Source organism: Macrotis lagotis, chromosome 2 (assembly GCF_037893015.1).
Source record: "Macrotis lagotis isolate mMagLag1 chromosome 2, bilby.v1.9.chrom.fasta, whole genome shotgun sequence".
Lineage (NCBI taxonomy): Eukaryota > Metazoa > Chordata > Mammalia > Peramelemorphia > Peramelidae > Macrotis > Macrotis lagotis.
In genome coordinates this window covers 319951741-319972388 of record NC_133659.1, presented here as the reverse complement: position 1 = coordinate 319972388, position 20648 = coordinate 319951741, and the positions used below count along the sequence as shown (strand labels likewise).

At 39.3% G+C, this 20648-nt stretch overlaps 1 long non-coding RNA gene across 1 annotated transcript in view; it reads right to left on the bottom strand.

Annotated features, from left to right (window-relative positions):
• Window positions 1-3051: 3051 nt before the first annotated feature.
• LOC141515267 (uncharacterized) overlaps window positions 3052-20648 on the bottom strand; it is a 48920-nt gene continuing 31323 nt past the window's right edge. Inside the window, exon 3 of the long non-coding RNA XR_012476289.1 lies at window positions 3052-3875. This is a non-coding gene — a long non-coding RNA (uncharacterized LOC141515267). The remainder of the gene's footprint in view (window positions 3876-20648) is intronic.

The following is a 20648-nucleotide window of genomic DNA, read 5'->3' as shown; positions in this document are numbered from 1 at the left end:
GATATATAAATAACTCCTGTGTGCCTCTGTTTCCACAACTGTTCTCACTAGCCCACAAGACTGTCATACTAATCAAAATGAAAGTAATAAATGCTTGTGATTGATTGATTGAATCAGTCCAATTCTCCAGCAACAATGTGCCCACCAAAGCTACTTTAGAACTTTCTTGACTGATTATTTCTCATTGGGGAAGTCAAATTCTTCTATTCTTGTGAAAACCCTTGTTGGTTTTTGCAGTTCAAATATAGTTTGCTTCACAACAGAGAGATAGAGAATCAATTTTTCTATATAAACAATCACAATGGAAAGCAAATGATATTAGAGCAGAGGTGGTAATCTTCAGCCCTCAGGTCCTATGCACCCTCTTGTGAACCTTGGGGTCTGCTTGTTGCATACTTGTATAAACAAAAACAAATTGACATGTGATTTTGTTAGAATAGTGTATGTAGCTTTATTCTGATTTTCCTGGGCTTTTATGTAACTTTTTTTTTACCACCCCAGCTGTGGTAATGTTACATCAAACTCAGCGAAACTGCTCTTCTGGGTAAAGCGGACCTTATGTGATGCAAGAACCTTGTTGTAATCAATAGTTTCACCCATGGATTGAATCAAAATGTGCTTCTTGTCACTGCAGATGGATCCTTACTTAGGAGACCAATTAATTGGAACTGAGGATCTGAGTTCTAGACACAAACATCAAGTTCTTGATAAATTTTCCAACAGACAATAAAAACTCATTAAATTGCATCAGTCTCTTTTTTAAAAACATTGTGACATGTTTAACAAAGTGTTTTGTGGGTTCACTTCTGTACAAAAGTCTCATGGAATTTTTTTTAACATTGTGCATATAATCTCCAGTCACCAATGATTTATGAGGACTCCTCCTCTCTGGGCTCTGCTAAAAAAGTTAGACATTGCCACTGTCACCACCCAAATCGAGCATTTTGGGCAGCTAGATGGAGCAGTGAATAAAGTACCAGCCCTAGAATAAGGAGGAGGGCCTGAGTTAAAATTTGACCTCAGACACTTAATAATTACCTAGCTGTATGACCTTGGGCAAATCACTTAACCTCACTGCCTTGCAAAAAAAAGCCAGGGGGCGGCTAGGTGGCGCAGTGGATAAAGCATTGGCCCTGGAGTCAGGAGTACCTAAGTTCAAATCCAGCCTCAGACACTTAATAATTACCTAGCTGTGTGGCCTTGGGCAAGCCACTTAACCCCATTTGTCTTGCAAAAACTAAAAAACTAAAAAAAATTTTAAAAAAAGCCAAAAAACCAAAATCGATCATTTCACAGGCTTGTGGATTTTACAATAGAAAAGGATATTGAGTCTAACCCCTTCCTTTAAAAGATGAGGAAACCAAGGACCCAAGAGGTTAAGGAACCTTACTAAGGACAAAACAGGGAGCAGTTTGGCAGAGCTACCATGTGAAATCACTTCCTTTGACTCCAAAATCCATGCCCTTTTCACTGAGAATTTTAGATTAAAGTAGTCTTCAATATTGTATTTGGTGACTGGAAGAGGACATCATATAACTGAAGTCTCTTTCTAGATACAATGGAAAGTTACAGGACAGAAGTCTGAATCCCTCCAGATAGATTCTGAATCAAGTAGATTATGGAAAACTATACCTTCCTGGTATAATAGAAAGGGAATGAGCTTTAGAGTTGAAAGTTCTGAGTCCACACTGGACCTCTGCCAATTGCTCCCTGTGTGACCCTGGTCACATCCTTAACTTCTCAGGGCCTTGGTTCCCTCATCTTTTTTTTTTTTAAAAAGAGGTGGATTTGATGTCCTCTAAGGTCCTTTGCCATTCCAAATCTATGAACCTATGAAACTATCTAAGATTTACTATATTTTAATCTATTGAGGACAAGAAAGTACTTAAAATATTCACAGCAATCCGTAGTCAATTCTTGTGGTTGAAATGTTTGTGGAACACATAGGTTCACCAGAATGCTGAATTAGAGTTGGAAAGAACCTTATCTAGCTCAACCACTTCATTTTCTAAGTAAGGAGACTTGAGGACCAGAATGAGGAGCAGACTTTTCTAAGGTTACAGAGGCAGGAGGGAAGGCTTCAGATACTCTTTTTCCTTTTGACACTTCCTTCGTGGCTAAAATGCTGGCAGGAGTTTGTTTATTTGTTTGTTTGTTTGTTTAAAACTACAAAGTGTTCTAAAAAGAAAAAAATACTAAATTTCTCTCCTAATAGGTTAGAGCTTCTTCCATTTATAGTACTTTAAGATCTGAAAAGCAGGTTAAAATATTATGAATAATAATGCTGTGCTTATTCTGGGCCTGCTAATAATACAGTATTATTGTATCAGTTTACAGTATCTCCCCAACTTTAGCAACAGGTTTTAAAGTGCTCCAAAGTGAATGTATTTCTCTCGGTAGGAATTATGAGGAGGCACAGAAAATGACCTTATCAGTTCCTGACTTCCAGGGGGCCACAGTTCCCTATTTTGGGGACATGCCCTCATCCACCTGAGGCCGAGTACTCAATAATTTAGAAACTAGCATATCTGTTGCTTTAAGATGTTCCAGAATAGCTTCAGTTGCATCTAAGGGCAATGAACTTCTGCAAAATAGTATCTGCCCTCCTCAATAAGCTGCCATCTCCAGAAATGCCACTGGCTACACTCTCCACTCAAGCCACTCTGGGCAGAGCATTCTCCTGGAGTCAGAGGGATTCCAAAATAACACTTTGGGAATGTTGGGAGTCAGGGGATGGAAAGAGGGATGGGAAAGAAGAGAGACAAGACCCAATCAGTTCTTAAACCCCAAATTTAAATCCCTAAAGGGAACATCTTTTTTTAATTTAAATATTTTTTCAATCAGCAAAAATCTGCCTTTTCTCTCTCCCATCAGCCCCCATTCCCAATTCAGACAAAAGACCCTTAATACAATCATGTATAATCAAGCAAAACAAATTTCCAAAATTTACATTTGCATGTGTATCTATATATATATATTTCTATATTTACATATACACTCATAAATTTATCCATCTAAATATGTATATATAAATATGAATATCCAGATACAAATGTATACAATACTTCTTTCTTTCAAGGAACTCAAAGTTCTTCATATAAATTATCCCACTTCTGTTGAGGGAAAATCTTTGCAGTTAAGACAACTAGGAAATTGCTTGACTCCCCAAGGTTCTATGGCAATTCCCTGGAGGGTTGATTAGTTCCACCAGACCACTTGGTATAACCTTGCGATTATTCACTTCATTTCTTCCCTTATATAAACAAATGAGAGACACATAGTGTAGTGGGTAGAGGAGGGATCCTGGAGTCAAGAAGACCTGGGTTCAAATTCTGCCTCTGAAACAACCTGGCTGGGTAAGCCCGGGCAAGTTACTGGACCTGGAAGTGTTTTGGCAACTTTCTAAGATTCAGTTGAGAAAAAAAGTTGCCAACCTACATTAGTAAAGTTTCTTCTTCTACTAATGAAATCTGGTCCCATATGGAGAGAGGTAGAGCTGCTGTGAACCTTCCCTAGGGCAACAGGTCTAAGAGGTAGGACTCAGGCTTTGGTCTTCCTGCCCAAGGACACAGAGAAATGGGCTTGGGTACCTGGTTAGGGAAGGGAAAAAATCATACTCAGGGGCCAAGGACTCCTGCAGCATCTAGACCATCATCAAAAGTCCAGTTTCCCATTAAATCAGGCCATAGGGGGAAATGAATCCAGTAAAGACAAGTGGGAAGGATGTCTTTGCACAACATACCCCTCACCATAATAAGCATAATGTGCAAGCCAAGCCACCATTCATTTGGTTGTTGTGATCTTTTTCATATTGAAGGACAGCTATTAATGAATGAATGTTCTCCATCCTCTCTTACCTGCTGCCTCCCAGTAATCTGCAAAAGAAAGCAGAATTTTCTCATTAGGAGCTCCTTAGACCAATAAAGTGATAATTCCAACTAAGCATATATAATTGATTTGTTTGTATTCTGTATAACATTTTGATAGTCTTCTGTTTTGTTTCGTTTTGTCAGCCATAATTAGTAGATACTTATAACCTGCAGGCCCCAAGGGATCAATAACGTTTATGTTGAATTATAACATATCATTATGTATTGATTTCTGAGGATGCCTTTAGCATCTTAAGTAAATTTTATCACAAACTATCCATTAACACTTAAAATTGAGGCAGTTTGGTATAATGGACAACTCACTGACCTGTTAGTTACAACAGACCTGAATTAAAATCCTACCTCAAACACTGACAAGTTATATGACCCTGAGCAAAGTCAGTTGACCTCTCACTGCTCTAAGCAACTCTCTAAGGCTGATTTGCAGAGAAGATGCTGGCCTGCATGTGAATGGAGGTTCTTTACCAGGGAGTTCACAGGCACAGTCCTAATCACTAGCTTTAATTCTTTTTTTTTTTTTTTAGGTTTTTGCTAGGCAATGGGGTTAAGTGGCTTGCCCAAGGTCACACAGCTAGGTAATTATTAAGTGTCTGAGACCAGATTTGAACCCAGGTACTCCTGACTCCAGGGTCGGTGCTCTATACATTGTACCACCTAGCTGCCCCAATTAGCTTTAATTTTTAAGGTTCTTTCAAATATATTACCTCCTGAAGGGAAGCCCTGGGAAGTGGGCTGGGAGGGCCTGGATTCAAATTCTATTCCTACCACTTACTACCTGAGAAATGTGACCAAGGCACTTCATAGCTCTGGGACTCCAGGGAGCAGACTACATGGCCTCTAAGGTGCCTCATAGCTCCTAGTCAATGATGGTCATGAGAATTTGTCCTGAGAGGTAGCTTTTCAAACCCATTTCCATGATCCCTCCACTAGAACTTGAGAGAGGGTCTTGGAGATTTCCTACAACTGAGAAGTGCTTCTCTCTGGCTACCCCTCTGACTTAGCTAAGCTGTGCTGCAGATGAGACCTTTACTCAAAAACTAACATTCTAAGACCTCTTAGTCTGTGCTCTACTGGAATGGCCTTCAAAAAACCAAATTTAAACCTCAAACTTCAGGGAAAGGGCTTGTCTGACCCCCGTCTGAGATTTTCTAAGTGTCACCTTTGCCTTTGGGAAGTTTTAAGAAATAACCAATATTACTGTTTCTCTCATATTGTGAAATTTGAGAAATTCCCTAAATAAAGCACTTTTTATATAATGAATTCCTTACATACTTACTACTACTACTGCAACTACTGCTGCTGCTACCATTATTACTACTACTGCTACTACTTGTTATTATTACTACTACTGCTGCTGCTACTACTACTACTCCTACTACCACCTCCACCTCCACCATTAGTATTACTACTACTACTACTACTACTACTACTACTACTACTACTACTACTACTACTACTACCACTACTACTACTACTAACTACTACAATAACATTTATTTGGCTTAGAATTAAGATGGACATATGAGCCTACTTTATTATACTTTATAAAACTAGATTTTTTCCTTACTCAGGAAAATGTACAAATGAAAATGCAAACCAGAAATAGCATTTTTACAACTGAGATCTATGAGTCATGATTCAGCAAGGAATTTATGTCCAAAGCTGATGAAGCAATTAGTTTCCTGACTAACTGCTATTTCTCCACAACAAATATTCTGATTTTTCTACCCAGTTAATGAGATCTATTTGAAAATAAAGATGAATTCACCAAAGGGGATAACTGATGATAAACAGTTGGCTTTCTTCCTATATATTTACTTTTTTGAGCAGTCTTATAAAATACTGTGAATATTAAGAATGCAAAGAAAAAGAAAAGGAACAAAAAGACTATGTTGGGGTTGAGTGTGTCAGATTATGGTTGATCAGATCAATATGATCTGGAAGACTTTACCATAGGTCAGGCACAAATAGTTCAAATGAACATTTGGAATGGGGATGTCTCTAAATATGTGCATTTTCCATTTTTTAGCTGATATTTTTCTTTTTTTATTTTTTGAATGACAATTTGGTTTATTTATTTTATATTATTATAATAATCTTGTGAGAGTAAACATAACCCCCCCCCAAAAAAAAGAGAAACTGCAAATAGTGAGAGAGAAAAAAATGTACTTCAGTCTGTGTTCATATTCCAATGGCTCTGTCTCTGGGATGAGTTGCCTTCTTTACCATAAGTCTACCAGAGAAGTTGCTTCAATATTTTTTCACAGTTGCTATTACTAGCTGTATTTCCCTCTACTCTATTCCTCCCCACTCTCATTTATTCTGTTCTCTCTCTCCTTTCACCCTGTCCCTGTTCAGAAGTGTGTTGTATCTGAGTACCCTCTCCCACATCTTCCCTCTCTTCTATCACCTACTCCTCCCTTCCTTTCCCCCATTCCCCCTTTATCCCATTCCTTTCTTCTCATTTTTCTCCAGTGTAAGATAGAATTCTATACCCTATTAAGTGTATATGTTATTTCTTCTCTGAGCCATTTCTGATGAGAATGAAGGCTCACTCATTCCCCACTCATCTTCCCCCATTCCACTCCATTGCAAAAGCTTTTTCTTGGCTCTTTTATGTAAAATATCTTAGCCCCTTCTTCCTCTCCTTTCTCTTCCTCCCAGTACTTTCCTTTATCACCCACTGACTCTATCTTTACACTATATTGTACTGTTATATTCAGCTCCCTCCTGTGCCTTGTCTATTTATGCCCCTCCTAACTGCTCTTATGAATGAGAAGGTTCATATGAGTTATCAGTATCTTCTTCCCATGCAGGAATACAACAGTTCAACATCATTAAGTTCCTCATAATTAGTCCTCATTCACTCCCTCTATGCTTCACCTGAGTCCTATACTTGGAGATCAAACTTTCTGTTCAACTCTGGTTGTTTCAATAGGAAAGTTTGTAAGTTCCCTGTTTCATTAAAAGTCCATCTTTTCCCCTGAAAGAGGATGTTCAATTTTGCTGGGTAATTGATTCTCAGTTATAAACCAAGATCTTTTGCCTTGAGGAATATCAAATTCCAAGCCCTTAATGTAGATTCTGTGAGATCCTGTGTAATACTGACTATAGAGCCACAGAGTTGAATTGTTTGTTTCTGACAGCTTTTTGTATATTCTCTTTGACTTGGGAGTTTTGTAATTTGGCTATAATATTTTTGGAAGTTTTCCCTTTGGGATTTCTTTCAGGAGGTGACCAATGAATTCCCTCAATTTCTATTTTACCTTCTGCTTCTAAGATCTCAGGGCAATTTTGCTATATTATTTCTTGAAAAATGAAATCTAGGCTCTTTTCCTGGTCGTGACTTTCAAGTAACCCAATAATTTTTAAATTTTCTCTTCTGGATCTGTTTTCTAGGTCAGTTGTTTTTCCAGTGAGAGAGTTCACATTTTCTTCTAATTTTTGGTTCTTTTGGTATTGTTTTATTGTTTCCTGATTTCTTTTTTTTTTCTTTTTTTCTTTTAGTTTTTACAAGGCAATGGGGTTAGTTGGCTTGCCCAAGGCCACACAGCTAGGTAATTATTAAGTGTCTGAGGCTGGATTTGAACTCAGGTACTCCTGACTCCAAGGCCAGTGTTTGATCCACTGCACCACCTAGCTGCCCCCCATGTTTCCTGATTTCTTGCAAAGTCATCAGCTTCTTTTAGTTCCATTCTACATTTGAAGGAGCTATTTTCATCAGAGAGCTTTTTTTATCTCCTTTTTCCAGCTGGCCAATTCTGCTTTTTAAGGCATTCTTCTCCTCATTTGCCTTTTGGGCTGCTTTTCCCATTTGACCTAAACTGGTTTTTAACATATTATTTTCTTCAGTATTTTTTTTTTGTATTTCTTTCATCAAGCTGCTGACTTGGTTTTCATGATTTATCTGCATCACTCTCATTTCTTTTCCCAATTTTTCCTCTACCACCCTTAATTGACTTTCAAAGTCTTTTTTGAGCTCATCTATAGCCTGAGCCCAGTTTCTATTTCTCTTGGAGGTCTTGGATATAGAAGCTTTGACTTTTAAATCTTCTTAGTGTGTATTTTGATCCTCCATGGAGCCAAAGTAATTTTCTATGGTCAGATTCTTCTTTTTCTGCTGTTTGCTCATTTCCTCAACCTATGACTGACTTACCATACCTCCAAGGTTTGGGGGGGGGGGTTGGGGATACCCTACAGGGACCTTAATTCCTCCAAGGTCTTATGAGAGGCTCTGACTGCTCTCTTGCCTGTGCTCTGGAATATTGATGACCATAGGACCTCCCCTCTGCCCTGGAGTTATGAGGAGGATCCCTTGGCTATGGTAGTAATGGGGCCCAAACTGCAGCCTGGATCTGAGTGTGGGCAAACAACAGAGTCCTGCCCCAGGGAGAGCATAGAGACCTCTGCAGTCTTCCCTGAACCCCTTACCATCTATGGTCTGGGAACTGATTCCTGCTGCAGACTGTCACTGCAGGGCTGCTCTGAGGCCAGTGCTCTGCTCCCGCTCACTCTCACCACCCCTTCAAGCTGTCCCTGGTGATCCCTGGGCCAAAAGGTCTAGAAACTGCCCCCTCTGCAATGGAACCAGGCACCCTATAGGCTGTTCCTGGAAGACTGGAGCTGGTTTGCTTGGCCCAGCTGTGCTCTGCTGAGACTGTGCTTTGGCTCTTTCCAACCCCCCAATCCTGGTGAAACAGGTCTTTCCTGCAGAACTTCTAAGTTGTCTTGGACTGGGAAATTGTATCACTCAGTCTTTCTGTGGGTCCTGCCCCTCTAAATTTTGGTTAGAGTCATAACTTGATGGCTTTTGGAGTTTTGTAGGGAGCAAGTTTCTGGGAATTCCTGCCTTCACGCTGCCATCTTGGCTCTGCCCCCACATGTTCCATTTCTTTTGAGCTAAAGCAATCCTGTGTTGCTCACGAAGTACAGTTCTTCTTTGGTGAAGGCACACCATGCTGGATGGGGCTTTTGCCATTGTCTCCCATATCTCATAATAAATTCTCAAGTTCCCCAGAGAGACCTTAAGAGTGTCCTTTTATTGCTTCTTCTGACTGCAATGTGAGTGCTTTGTGTAAGTTCTTTATAGAAATAAGTCCTTTAAGTAAATATATTTTCAGCATTCCAAAAAATGAGACCAACCCACTGGAGTTACGATCTCTGCAATAGAGTTTGAATGCTTGGCAGTGCAGTTCAAGAAAGAACTTCAGGGTCCAGCACTTTATCTTGCTAGATGATCTTCAGAATCTTCTTAATCAATTGGAAGCAATTCAGTTGCCTGGCATGGTGCTGGTAGACTATCCAATTTTCATAGGCATACAACAATAAAATCAGTACAGTGGCTCTGTAGATCTTCAGTTTGACAGGTAGTTAACAAATTTTAATTCCTACACTTTCCATTGGAGCCTCTGAAACCTTGAGCTAGCTCTGGCAATGCAAGTGTCAACCTCATCATCTCTGTGGACACCCTGGAAAGTATATTGCCAAGATAAGTGAACTTATTCATAGCATTCAAATTTTTCCTATTTGCTATAACCAATGGTTCCACATATGGATGATGTGGTGCTGGTTGATGGAGTTCCTCTGTTTTCTTGGTGCTAATTGTTAAGACAAAATTAGCGCAGGCAGTAGGGAATCTATACATTCTTTGCCGTACTGCAACTTCAGAGGCTGCAATGAGTGCACCAACTTTCCCTCCACTTTAAACTTGGCTTGTATCCTTTTTCTTTTTTCTTTTTTTTCCAATTACATGTGAGGATAGTTTTCAACATTAATTTTTTGTAAGATTTTGAGTTCCACATTTTTCTCCCTCTCTTTCTTCTTTCTGAAATCCACCTGCTTGTGCTTACTTATAGAACAATAGTATTGCATCAAATTTATATGCCACAATTTGTTGGGTTCCCTCAGGTTCCAATTCTTTGCCAGACTTCTTATTTTTTTAATTTATTTTTATTAAAGATATTATTTGGGTTTTACAATTTCCCCCCCAATCTTGCTTCCCTCTCCCCCCCCAAGGAAAGCACTCTGTCAGTCTTTACTTTGTTTCCATGTTGTACCTTGATCCAAATTGGGTGTGATGAGAGAGAAATAATATCCTTAAAGAGGAGAAGAGAAGTCTAAGAGGTAACAAGATCAGACAATAAGATATCTGGTTTTTTCCCTAAATTAAAGGGAATAGTCCTTGAACTTTGTTCAAACTCCACAGCTCCTTATCTGGATACAAATGCCACTCTCCTTTGCAGACAGCCCAAAATTGTTCCTGATTGTTGCACTGATGGAATGAGCAAGTCCTTCAAGGTTGAACATCACCCCCATGTTGCTGTTAGGGTATACAGTGTTTTTCTGGTTCTGCTCATCTCACTCAGCATCAGTCCATGCTAATCCCTCCAGGCTTTCCTGAAATCCCATCCCTCCTGGTTTCTAATAGAACAATAGTGTTCCATGACATACATATACCACAGTTTGCTAAGCCATTCCCCAATTGAAGGATATTTACTTGTTTTCCACCACAAACAGGGCTGCTATAAATATTTTTGTACAAGTAATGTTTTTACCCTTTTTCATCATCTCTTCAGGGTATAGACCCAGTAGTGGTATTATTGCCAGACTTCTTTAACCTTTTCAAGTTAATAATTTATTCTCAATGTGGCAGCTGTTTTCCTCATTGTGGGTATCTTGAAAACATTATAGAAAACATCATGCTAAGAAGCATGGAAGCAAGCATACTTCCTTGCTTTACTACATTGGTGAATGAGGATGAGTGAGAATTTGGACAAGCATACCCCCATTAAACTGAAATACAACATTAATGAATTTCTCCAGGTGTTGGTGATGAGAATGCCATGGGATGTACAAGTCTTCAATGGTAAGTGACCATTGCTGCTGCTGTTTCTGACTTCCTACTATGTCTGACAGCCTGGGCTACTGTGGCATTAAAATCACACAGAATTATAAAATTGTTCTCTTTTGGAACATTGATGATCTCCAGGTCTTCATAAAATTCTTCTCTGACCTCATCAGGGTTTATTGTGGTAGGAATATATACACAAATGATGGTGGTTGTGGTGCTTTTCTGTAAGAGGCGATTGTATAGTCATGAGTCTGTCATTCACTCCTTTGGGTAAGGATACAAACTTGGTGCCTAGATTAGTTTTGATTGCAAAACTTACACCAGCTTCACAAAGCCTCCATTACTTTGCCCACTCCAGAAAAATGGATGGCCAGCTCCAACTCTGGTAAGCTGGCCATCATTTGTCAGCCTTTATTTCAGTCAATAGCAATACCTGCTGAGTTCTCTTTCAACAGGAGGTGATCATCTTTCAGGTTGACTGGATTTCATGTTGTCCACGAGTGTGTGCATATTTCCATAAGTGGGTAGAAATGATAAGTGGGAAGGGGCAGCTAGGTGGCATAGTGAATAAAGCACCATCCTTGGAGTCAGGAGTACCTGGGTTCAAATCCGGTCTCAGACACTTAATAATTACCTAGCTGTGTGGCCTTGGGCAAGCCACTTAACCCCATTTGCCTTGCAAAAACCTAAAAAATAAAAATTAAAAAAAAAGAAATGATTAGTGGGATCATCTTTGGGTTTCAGTTACAGTTTCTTGCCAGGGTTGGATGAAGCAAACAATTTTCAGGTCACCATTTCTAGCCCCTTTTTCATGCCAGGAGATGGTGTAGCGCATATAAAAGGCTGCTCAGACACCAAGGACTGCCGAATCCCACTATTGCTTCAGTCCAGTAAGAAGACAATTCCATGGCCTGTGTTGCCTGTGTGTAGGGTTGTAACTACAGCCATCAGAATATCCATACCTGCTGTTTCATCACTTGCCTCTCATAATAGGACTTTATCTACCTTTAAAATAGGTAAAGATGGTAAAATGGTATGGGTGATGTCTTTTGACTCAAGTATAAATTGGATTTAAGTTAGGCAAAATTGCTCAAAGCTCCACTCCCTTTTCCAGAGTCATGAAAGTCCAGTGGTAATATAAAAAGTCAAGATGGGGGCGGCTAGGTGGCATAGTGGATAAAGCACCGGCCCTGGAGTCAGGAGTACCTGGGTTCAAATCCGGTCTCAGACACTTAATAATTACCTAGCTGTGTGGCCTTGGGCAAGCCACTTAACCCCATTGCCTTGCAAAAAAAAAGTCAAGATGACTGACAATGGCTCAGGATGCTGAGTATGACCTCGGTGTCTTCAATGTCTAACCAAGCTCTAAGCATTCCAGAGAACCTGTGAACCTGCTTCTGTTGACTTTATAGCTATTGGAACAAATTGTTCTTATCCACCTATTCTATTAGGGGAAGTCTTCATATGCTTGGAGTAAATGCCCCCTAAATTCACTAAAGGGTTTGAGGCTCCTTGGTTACTTTGTCAAAAAGGGTATAACCACTGCACATGATACAGCTTTTTGGAGTTGGGTGAGAGTTGAGTATATATCAGATGGACAATGAAGGTATTGTGCATTTATTGCACCAACCACAGGAAAAAAAAATGAGCCTAATTAGAGAAATGAAAATTAAAGACCTCTGAGGTCTGATTCCCAATTACATTGGCAAATATGAAAAAAATAATAATTACTGGTTAGGATTTGGAAGAATTAGTACATTAATGAATTGTTGGTGGAACTGTGAATTAAGTATAGTTATTCTGGGATTCAATTTGGAAGAAAAAGATCCCCCAAAATTCACTATACTTGTGCATACTCTTTTATCTAGCAAAATTTCTAGACCAATTCCCCAATGAGATAAAAGAAAGAAGGAAATGACTCATTTATAAAAGAAAAATTTTCACAGCTTCACATGTTGTAGTAAAGACATGGAAACTAAGAGGTATTCACTAATGGGGAAATGGCTGAGTAAATGATGGCCTATAAATATAGTCAATTATTGTTGCTGTATGAGAAATGATGGGGGGAAGGGTGGTGGAGCCAAGATGGTGGCAAAAGAAAAGTCTTTCCTAGAAACTCTCTCTAAAATATTCCAAAAACCTTAAAATTATGGCAAAGATCCAGTGAGGCAATTCTCCCGCCCAAGGTAACCTGGAAGATCTTGGGAAAGCTCTGTTCCATGGGAGTGGAGGGGGTGGCAGCAGAGCAGTGAATATTGCTCCAGAGCAAAAGAGCTCCATTCTTCCAGGAACAGCCTGCTGGGTACTTGGGCACCTGGGTCCCAGGGAGTACCAGCTCCCAGCAGCAGAAGCAGTTTCTTGACCCTGGGAACACCAAGTGCAACTTGGAAGATCAGCAGGGAAACCTCTGCCAGTGTAAGCATGAAGCCCAGGCCAGAGTGGCCCCTCTCAGCATGGCCATGGCCCTCAGCACAACCCAGATCCCAGGAAATGGAAGCAGGCCCACAAAACCACCCAGCAGGGAGCCACCCTGCTTTGCTCCCAGAGCACTGAGGCCACAGAAGGTAAGGTGGTGGGGGGAGACTGTCAAGGTTTCTCCTCTGGCCCTGGGACAGGACTCTTGTGCTTTGTCCATATTCAGACCCTGGTCACAGTCTGGGGCCCCAGAGGGGTGAACTTGTAGTCATTCACAGACCAGGAAAGCAATCAGAGCCTCTCATAAGACCTTGAAGGAACTGAGGTCCTTGTGAGCGTGTCCCAATAATACTCAAAATCTCAGGAAGCACCCTAAAACCAGGGCACAGGCTGGGGAAATGAGTAAACAGGAAGAAAGGAACCTGACCATAGACAATTACTTTGGTCCCATGGAAGAACAATACACATACTCAGAAGATGAGAAAGTTCCAGTTCCTTCATCTAAATCCTTCAAGAAATATAGAAGTTGATCTCAGGCCATTTCAGAGCTCAAAAAAAGATTTTGAAAATCAAGTAAAGGAGGTAGAGGAAAAATTGGGAAGAGAAATAAGGGAGATTCAGGGAAAAAAAATGAAAACCAAGTCAACTGCTAGTCAAGGAGATCCAAAAAATGCCGAAGAAAATAACATACTAAAAACTAGTTTGGGTCAAATGGAAAAAACAGTTCAAACAGTTAATGAGAAAAATTACCTTAAATAGCAGAATTAGCCAGATGGAAAAGATGATAAGAAAGCTCTCTGAGGAAAACAAATCCTTCAAATGTAGAATCAAGAAACAATAAAACAATATCAAAAGAATGAAAAACTAGAAGAAAATGTGAAATATCTCATTGAAAAAATAATGGATCAAAAAACAGAACCAGAAGAGATAATTTAAAAATTATTAGGCTACCTGAAAGTCATGATCAGGAAAAGAGGCTTGTCTTCATTTTTAAAGAATTTCTACAGGAAAATTGTCCTGATATCCTAGAAGCCAAGGGTAAAATAGAAATTGAGAGAATCCAGTGATCTCCTCTTAAAAGAGATCCAAAACAAATAACCCCCAGGAATATTGTAGTCAAGTTTCAGAACTACCAAGTCAAAGAAAAAATACTTTAAGCAGCTAGAACAAAACAATTCAAATATCATGCCTGTAGTCAGGATCACACAGGATTTAGTAGCATCCACATTAAGGGCTCGTAGGGCCAGGAATATAATATTCCGGAAGGCAAAAGAGCTTGGAATGCAACCGAGTATCAACTACCCAGCAAAACTGAACATCTTCTTCCAAGGGAAAAGATGGACTTTCAATGAAAAAGGAATTTCAAATGTTCCTGTTGAAACAGCAAGAGCTGAAAGAAAGTTTGATCTTCAAGTACAGGACTCAGGTGAAGCAAAGAGGGTGGACAAGAAGAGTAAATTGTGAGGAACTTAATGATAATGAACTGTATGTACTGCATGGGAAGATGATACTGATAATACTCATATGAACCTTCTCATTTTTTAGAGCAGTTAGAATGAGCTTATAAAAACAAGGCACAGGAGGGAGCTTAATATGAAGGCATAATATATTTTCAAAATGGAGTCAAAGGGTAAAAAAAATGTACTGGGAGAAAGGAAAAGGGAGTAGAATAGACTAAGATATATCATGTAAAAGAGTCAAGAATTAGCTTTTGCAATGGTATAGAAGGAGGTAAGGTGAGGGGGACTGAGGGAGCCTTCATTCTCATCAGAAATGGCTCAGAGAAGAAACAAAATATATACTTAATAGGGCATAGAAATCTAGAAGAAAAGGGAGAGGAAGAGGATGGGAAAAAGGGGATGAAGGAAGGGAGAGGGGATGTAGGGGATAGAGGAGGGGATTGATCAGGGGAGAGGATAGACAGATATAACACATTTTCTTTTTTTACTTTTTGTAAGGTGGTGGGATTGGTTGACCTGTCTGGGGCCATGGGGCTGGGTGGTTGCTGGATCTCTGGGGGAAATGTAGGATTGGGGCCTCTTGGCCCCAGGGCTGGTGCTCTGTCCATTGTGCCACTCAGCTGTCTCACAGCACACTTTTGAAGAGGGACAGAGTGAAAGGAGAGAGAAAATATGATAAATAGTAGTGGGGAGAAATGAATGGAGGGAATTACAAGTAGCAACAGCAAAAATATGTGGAAAAATACCGAACTTCTCTGATGGATTTATGATAAAGAATGTAATTCACCCCAGAGACAGAGGTGATGGTGTCAGAACACAGACTGAAGTACATTTATTTTCCTCTTTCACTTTATTTCTCGTGAGGTTTTTTTTTATTTTGGGGGGGGGAGGATTATGTTTACTCTTACAAGACTACTTTAGTAATGTGTAAATAAATTGTTTAAAAAGTGGAAAAAATAAATAAATTTATTAGTCAAAAAAATGATAAAAGAAATTTATTCAAAGAAACCTGAAAAAGTATACTATAAACTGTTGCACAATGAAAAGAGTAGAACTGATTACAACATAAAGAAAAATAATTTTGTTTCTCTAAATCAGTACTTATTAGAGAATGACTACCTCACACCTCTCAGACTGGCCAATATGGCCAGAAAGGACAATGATCATTGTTGGAAGGGTTGGGAAAATCTGGGACACTATTACATTGTTGGTGGAGCTGTGAATTCATCCAACCTTTCTGGAGAGCAGTTTGGAACTATGCCCAAAGGACAACAAAAATGAGCATACCCTTTGATCCAGTAATACCACTACTGGACCTATACCCTGAAGAGATGATGAAAAAGGGTAAAAATATCCACGTACAAAACTATTCAAAGCAGTCCTGTTTGTGGTGGCAAAGAATTGGAAATCAAATAAATGTCCTTCAATTGGGGAATGGCTTAGCAAACTGTGGTATATGTATGTCATGGAACATTATTGTTCTATTAGAAACCAGGAGAGATTGGAATTCAGGGAAGCCTGGAGGGATTTTCATGAACTGATGCTGAGTGAGATGAGCAGAACCAGAAAAACACTTTACACCCTAACAGCAACATGGGGGTGATGATCAACCTTGATAGACTTGCTCATTCCATCAATGAAACAATCAGGGACAATTTTGGACTGTCTGTGCTGGAGAATACCATCTGTATCCAGAGAAACAACTGTGGAATTTGAACAAAGACCAAGGACTATTACCTTTAATTTAGAAAAAAAAATCTGATATTTTATTGTCTCATCTTGCTATCTCATATACTTTATGTCTCTTCTTTAAGGATATGATTCCTCTCTCATCATATTCAATTTGGATCAATGTATACCATGGAAACAATGTAAAGACTAGCAAATTGCCTTCTGTGTGGGGTGGGGGGAGGGAAGTTAGATTAGGAGAAAAATTGTAAAACTCAAATAAATAAAATCTTTATAATTCAAAAAGTAAAAGAAAAATAATTTTGGGGACAGCTAAATGTTGCAGTAGACAGAGCACCTATCCTGGAGTTAGGAGACTTACTTAGGTGACACATGATACTTACTAGCTATGTGACCTTGGGCAAATCATTTAACCCTATTGACTCACAAAAGCCAAACAAACAAAAATCAAGAAAAATAACTTTGAAAGACTTAACTATGATCCATGCAAGGAACAGCCACAAATTCAGAGAACCATTGATGAAATATTTCCCACTAATTGACAGCAAGATGATGGAGTAAAGATAGAGGATGAGATGCAGTTTTTCAGATTAACCAATGTAAGGATTTGTTCTGTTGACCCTGTTTATTGATTTATAAGGGAGGAGTGAAATGGAAGAGTGAGGGGGCTAAATAGTGAGTCAGGAAAAAAAAACAGAAAAGAAGGATAAGCACATCAATGAATCACTTTTAAAAAGCACAGGAAACAACAGAAAGCAGCTCAGAGGGTAATAAACAGGATAGTGTTGAACTCCATACATTAAATTGATTGTCTACATAAAAAAAGAGTAAGGCCATATGTAGTGGAGATTCATGGCGCCATGTCCAATCTTTTTTTCTATATGTGAGAATGTGTGTGTGTGTGTGTTGGTGTTTGTCAAGCTTAAAATATTTTAAAATTTTAAATAAGTAGCTTAGTAAAATTTATTGAAGAGATCACCTAGCTCAACACTTTCAATTTACAAATGAAAGAAGCCTAGAGTGGGAAAGTGATTTGTCCAAGGCTGCATAGATCATAAGGAACACAGAACATAAGGAACAAAGACAGGCTTTGAATCCAAGGGCTATTATTTCAGAAAAACAGATTATATTTAATAGAAAAGGGCCCTCTCTCCACTGGTGGAACAAACCCATTCACCAATCCTGGTAGCAAGGAACAACGTGGAAACTTGTGTTTAGAGGAATGGAGTGGGTGGGGAGTACTACTTCCAGAGAAGTGTAACTTATCTCTGAGGGGCTTGTATTATATGATGATGAAGATTCTCCTAATTGTTCGCTGAATCAGAAAAGCTGATAACTCAAGAGCTTGCAATGTGAGAAAATGGAGCTCTCTAATTGGCTGCTGAGTCTATACTCAGTGAAGCACACCTCCCTATACCTCTACCTTTTTCTCTTCCTTTCTAGCTCATATTTTGAGCTGTCTGGAGAGTTTGGGGAAGGATGCTTGCCCTATCTCACCTGGTCCATGCAGCAATGACCACACATCCTGCTTAGCTGAGCTTCTGGCAGAGACTGACTGGCTCTTTTGTGATTCCAATCCATTAATTAATAAGTGACTGTAAGTTTCAAAATGTCTGGGAGCAGCAACAGAAGAGCTCTGCTGACTTTGGAGTGGTAGTGATGTCTATGGAAGCATCACTAGCTGATGGCAGAGAAACTGTCTCTATCAGAAAGAATGCCCCTAGGAAAGAAAGAACTAACCAAATATGGTTGGTTTTCTAGCAGGCTTTTGCCTGCCGAGTGTTCCAACCACACAGGGGAGAGGTGAAAAGTGTAAAAACAGCTAATTATAATCCTGCAAACTATATCATATTCCAACAAGGTTTGTATATTATTCTCCCAGCAAATTGTATTAGCTTCTACTATTCTTTTTTGGGGGAGATCCTAAACTTGAACCAAAAAGGAACTACCCCCCAAAAGTAAGTATAGGATCTGTTAATATAGTAGCTTAAAATACAAATGTAGAATCAGCAGGGGTAGAATGTTAGCTTCTATGTAAAGGAGGTTTAGCTCACGATTTCCTCTGGCATCATCATTATCTAATTTTCTTGTCCAAATAAGAAAATTTGCTTAAGGTTCAATGGTAAATATGCTTTGTACCAAATAAAGTCATGGGAGAAACAGACCACTTGGGTTGTACAAATAAAGTGGTTCCCACACTTGTCAGGGAAGTACAGAGGAAGCAGCTATATCTTAGGGTTTTCACAAATGGGTTGAAAGCACTTTCATTCTATATCTTCTTAAAAACCCTTCAATAGGCTGATTCAACTATATTTGTCCTCTGGTCCCCTGGAAGGTCATACTTCTAAAAATCTGAGGAGACCCCAAAAGACTTTCCTCCTCTTCCTTCAGAGCTCAGCTCATGGGCCACTCTTCCTGAAGCTTTCTCACATCCCACCATGTTTGACTTGTCTTGTCTGCTCTTAACATTGAAAGCAATAAAAACTCCACATTCATGATGTATTTTTTCCAATAGGATGGAAGCTCCTTGAGGGTAGGGACTGTTTGTTTTTGGTCTTTGTAGGCCCAACATGAACATATTACCAAGTACATAGTAGGAGCTTAATGTTTGTTGAACTGAGCAGAATAATAAATAATAAACATTGAAAGCACCAACTCAGTACTGAAATAAAGTTCATGCCCAGGACGTATAAGAAATCAGTGTAACCAAATGAGAACCAGTCTAAAAAAATGTCTTTTATCCTTTCCTTAAAATTTCCTTTGCCTTTGATGTGAAACTGAGTCTGAGGAAAAAATCCCATTTGTAGTGGTCTTGTATAAAGCCAGAGATTTCCTATATCACTTTAGTCTATGAGACTGAGGAAAAATAGAAAGAAATGAGGTTCACTAGGAAGAGCACAGGGTAGTTAGATAGTGCAATGGATGGAATGTGGGGCCTTGAGTCAGGAAAATCCTTCCTAAGTTCAGTTGGCCCCAGACACTTACTGGCTGTATGACTCTGGTCAAGTCACTTAATCCCATTTGCACAGTTTTCTCATTCGTAAAATGAACTAGCGAAGAAAATGGCAAAGTATTCCAGGATCTCTGCCAAGAAAATCCCAAAAGGGGTCACAAAGAGTCGGATACTACTAAAAAACAACTAAACAACAAGAAGATACTAGATAGAAATTTAGTGATTATAATTATTTTGAAAACTTATTTATATTGGCTGGTAATAATTAAGAAGCTAGAAAAACAGTTGATGATGTAAAAACTCAAAACTAGCTTGTTGATCACAAAATCTAAACTGCACTTACGTTCTTTCATGTCTTTTATGACTTGGGAAAATATGTGGAAGAGAAGTGTTAGACTTGGAATCAAAGGGGCTGGCCTTCTGGCTTTGCTGCCTCCTGAACTTGTGGAAGGCTGGGCACATCCTTTCACAGCCTTGGACTTGGATTCTTCATGAGCAAAGTGAAGTCAGTTGGAGTAGATAGCCATTAGATCACCCTCAACTCAAAATCAATGGTCATCCAACTCCAGGATCATCAGTGAATGACCGTAACAAATGGTCTATTTGTTCTGGCTGGTCTCCTAAGTCTTGCTCTCAGTCACAAGCCCTTGTCAGAGACTTGGGGGTCCTGGAAGAGTGAAGATCACCAGTGCATCTGCAAGATCTCTGTGATTACCCTGGTCACACCAAGTAGAACATGGAATAAGTACCCTCCAGAAGTTCCTGCTCAAAGCAAATCGATGTGCTTTGTAATCTTTGTACATTATTTCAAAAGTACTGTGAGAAAACCAGTATTTAAAAATAAATGAAAGTTAAAAAACCCCAAAATTCTAATGCTGGATTGGGGGGCAGGGTACATCAGAGCCCCTGTCTCTGAAAGATAACCATGATGAATGTTGCTTTTTATTTCCCAACCTCTTCTGGGGAAACACAGGAATGGAGCTGTTTTTAACCCTGACATCTTAACTATGGTGACCTGGAGTTGAGTTTTTATTTCTCAGTTCAATTCAAATATTTCTTTGGCAACTGCTAAGTACAAATGCATCAGACTAGTTATTGGGACAAATGACAAAAACTGAAGCTCCTGGACAAAAGAGAGCTTACTTGAACAATCCTATAAAAAGATTAATAGGATACAAAATAATGTGAACAGGAAAACAGCACAAAGAGCTTGGTAGAGATTAGGGTAGAGGGATCTAGGGGAAAAGTTTGTAAAGGACTTGGCTCCTGAGCTTTGGCTTACAGGAAGTTAAGGATTCTGAAATAGATATAAAGATGAAATAAAATAAAGATGAAATAAAAATAAAGATGAAAAAGGAGAAGATGTTGGATGGATGTATAGAGGGAGGGAC